At 39.7% G+C, this 4,037-nt stretch overlaps 1 pseudogene; it reads left to right on the forward strand.

Moving 5' to 3' along the window:
* Positions 1–647: 647 nt before the first annotated feature.
* Positions 648–1,559, forward strand: LOC100956874 (annotated as a pseudogene).
* Positions 1,560–4,037: the final 2,478 nt, after the last annotated feature.

Raw genomic sequence — 4,037 nt, forward strand, 5'->3', positions numbered from 1 at the left:
GCTCACAGCAACCTCCAACTCCTGGGCTTAGGTGATTCTCTTGCCTCAGCCTCCCAAGTAGTTGGGATTACAGGTGCCTGCCACAATGCCCGCCTATTCTTTTGTTGCAATTTGACCAGGGCCAGGTTAAACCCGCCACGCTTGGTATATGGGGCTGGCGCCTTACTCACTGAGCCAGAGGCGCCGCCCAAGATATTTTTTTCTAAACAAAATAATAGTGTTCCATTTAATTACACATATATAACTGGCAATCAGAGCTTCTAATTTAATAACATGCCTGCTGTTTATTGGACTGATTCACTGAACAAAAGCAATGAAACTTGGGGTCTTAATTGTCTTTATTAGGCTGACATTGTGCTGTATTTATCCGATTTATGGTAATGATTGGTCTAACTTGAAGAACTACTTGCAAAATTAACACATAAAACTAGCAGTACTTGCTTTGAACATGACCTCCAAGGAGAAAGAAGATCATAAGAAAGCCCAAGTTGGCTGGATTGAGCTGGTTGCCTCCTTCTGTTGTGGAGGGGACGCTCTTCCTCCTGGCTTTTGGATCTTTTTCTGTAGATTTTACTTAGGTATTTTAAGTGTTAGCCTTAGTTTTTTTTTAACAGTTCAACTCTTTAATTTTTCCCCTTCTTAATAACATGAGTATGGATCCTGCGTGTCCCCAAAGGCTGCCTTGCCCTGAAGCATCTGATTCTAGTGACTCTTCTTCAATGCCTGTGATCTGTGGGCCTGAAGAAAATTATCCATCCTTGCAAATGGCTTCTACAGAGGTGCCCCTCACAGAGACTGCCTCTCCTCTTCATACTTCTATGGATCTGCTGGCTCAGGACAGCCCTGACTCTTCCACTAGTCCCAAAGTAAAACAACCCACTTCCATAGAGAAGAGTGTAGTGAAGAAGGAAGATAAGGTCCAGGTCCAAGACCAGAAGACCAGAGCCATGTTCTCTACCACCCAGCTGTGTATACTCAACGATAGATTTCAGAGACAGAAATACCTCAGCCTCCAACAGATGCAAGAATTTTCCAACATCCTGAACCTCAGCTATAAACAGGTTAAAACCTGGTTCCAGAACCAGCGAATGAAATCTAAAAGATGGCAGAAAAACAACTGGCTAAAGGACACCAACAGTATGACTCAGGCTCAGAAGGCCTCAGCACCCATGGAATACCCAAGCTTCTACTCTTCCCATCACCAGGCATGCCTGATGAACACATCGGGAAATCTTCCAGTGTGGAGCAATCCAACCTGGGGTAACCAAACCTGGAGCAGCCAATCTTGGAGTAACCATTCCTGGAACAGTCAGACCTGGTGCACCCAAGCCTGGAATAGTCAGGCTTGGAACAATCTCTTCTTTAACTGTGGGGAGGAGCCTTTACAGCCCTGCCTGCAGCTTCAGTAAAATTTTCTTGCCAATGATTTGGAAATTGCCTTGGAAGCTGCTGGAGAAAGCCATAATGTAATCCATCAAACCACTAAGTATTTTAGCTCCCCATAAACCACAGATTCATTCCTAAATTACTCAATGAATATGCAGCCTGAGGATGTGTGAAGATGGGTGTATTACTCAGTCTTAGTGTGAGCAGTGGCTAAATCCTTTCATGATTTTTCTTTCTTATTTTCTGTCTTTTTTTTTTTTTTTTTTTTGAGACAATTTTACTTTGTCACCCTGGCTAGGGTGCCATGGTGTCATAACTAACAGCAACCTCAAACCCTTGGGCTCAAGCAATCCTTTTACCTCAGCCTCCTAAGTAGCTGGAACTTCTGGCACTCACCACAACGCCTGGCTAGTTTTTTTATTTTTAGTAGAGATGGGGTCTCGATTTTGCTCAGGTTTTTCTCAAACTCCTAAGCTTAAGCAATCTACCAATACACCTTGGCCTCCCAAAGTGCTAGAATTACAGGCAGGCTTGAGTCCCTGCTCCTGGCTGATTTTTTTTTCTTTTTTCTTTGTTTTCTTTAGAGAAACTATTCTGCTCTGTTCTGGCTCTCAGTGTGTCTATTGCAAGATTAGAGTCTAATCAGAGGTTTCAATAACCTGGGCTGCTATGGACAACATGATAGAAGATGTCTCTGGTTATAGATAAAGTAGTTATAGTATTTAGTTTGGATAGCTTTAGAAAGTAAAAAAATACAAAGATGTGTGAAGGATTATTCCCACTTTCTGGGATTAGGAGGTCTTTTTTTTTCTCACAAGTGAATACTTAAAAGGCGAGGATATTTTTTATTTTTATTTTTCAATTAATTGTAATTGTCTGTGGTTAGAGTTGAATGATTCAGGGATGGACCAAAACAAAAGGTAAATTATGTAACCATTAGGTTATACATTTACACATGAAAGGTTAAAACAGAGTTGTAGCTGAGTCCTACACTCTGGGCATGTGCCATATATCCCAAGTATTGTACCTGTTGGGTGGGAAGCTACTGAATCCTTTCTCCCTCCCTTTTTGAATTTGAGATTTACACTCATGTGGGTCTTTTATTGTTAATCTTGTTTCAAATTGGTATTGAGTACATGAGAGGATTGTTTTTCCATTCTTGTGATACTTAGGAAAATGTTCTCCAAATCCATCCACGTTGTTGAAAAAGATGCAAAATCTCCATCTATTTTTGTGGCTGAATAGTATTCCATGGTATACATATACCACAATTTATTAATCCATGTGTTGAAGGGCACATGGATTGTTTTATTTCTACATCTTTGCATTGTGAATTATGCTGCTATAAACTTTTGAGTACAAATGTCCTTCCTTAGGGTAAAAAGTCTTTCTTTGGGGTAGATAGCCAGTAGTGGGATTGCAGGTTCAAATGATAGGTTTCTTTTTCTTTTTTTTTTTTGGCAAACATGAAACAAATTTTATTGAGGAAGTGAAAGGTAGGTTTACAGAGTAAGAGCATGATACAGGCTTACAGAGCAAGATACATTTGCCATGGACACTAAATTGGCCTCCAGTGGGCAAAGAGGCCTACTTTTACTTTGAGGAATAGAGGGATTTCCTTATTAAAATCCTCAACTGTTCAGATGAAGTGTTAGCTAGAATGCACTTCATGGATTTCCTCTGCCCCTTCTTGCTCTGTTTTACTACAACCCCTGATTTGTTCTTAACCATTATGTAGAAAGATGTTGTTCGGCTGCATCATATATCAGTAGCAGTTTGCACGGTCTAAGTACAAATAAATACAATCTATTTAAAAAAAAAAAAAAAAAGAAAGTCCAAGTTAAGACACACAGTAAAGTTCTGCAATGTTGCCTTTGAATTCCTAGGGAACTATATTGAGTTTTTTGAGAAGAATTTTCCAAAATTCCGAGGCATAAATAATATAGTCTCCCTGTTTTCTTTTTACTTCCTATGTGTATGTTAAAGGCTCAGCTAGACAAATGGTGGAATGACTTTAACAGAATGTGAAAGCATCATCAGATCATCATTTGGATTTACTTCAAGATATTTTTGGTCCTCTAGAAGAAGCAGTGAGACAGGGAATGTATTCTAAAGCAGGATGATATCATCTGTCTTTATTGAGAAGACAGAAGAACTGAAGAAAAGGTACCTTCAGCAACCAAGAAGAGGGTACAGGTAACCAAGATTTTATCTACTATTTCTGGGAAGATTCTATTCTCTCTCCTTAAAACACCCTGTGACCAAGTGTATTTCACATAGGTGTGAATTATTATCTACATACCACTCACTCTTTTATTCAATAAACATGTAGAGGGAGCCTGTAATAACAGATGTTCTAGGTTCTCATCAAAGAGGATGTATTCAACTAACATTTGAGCATAAATTGAATTTTCAGATTGAGCTTCAGGATAACCCACTATTACTTCAGGGCATTTGATGTAACAAAGCACAGAAACCCAATAACAGTTGCTTATTCAAAAACAGTACTTTTTTTTTTTTTTTTTGAGACAGTCTCATTTTGTCACCCTTGGTAGGGTGCCATGGTGTCACAGCTCACAGCAACCTCAAACCCCTGGGCTCATGTGGTCCTCTTGCATCAGCCTCCTGAATAGCTAGGACTACAGGTACCC

The sequence above is a fragment of the Otolemur garnettii genome, unplaced genomic scaffold (genome assembly GCF_000181295.1).
Source record: "Otolemur garnettii isolate 467f Iridium unplaced genomic scaffold, OtoGar3 scaffold00010, whole genome shotgun sequence".
NCBI lineage: Eukaryota > Metazoa > Chordata > Mammalia > Primates > Galagidae > Otolemur > Otolemur garnettii.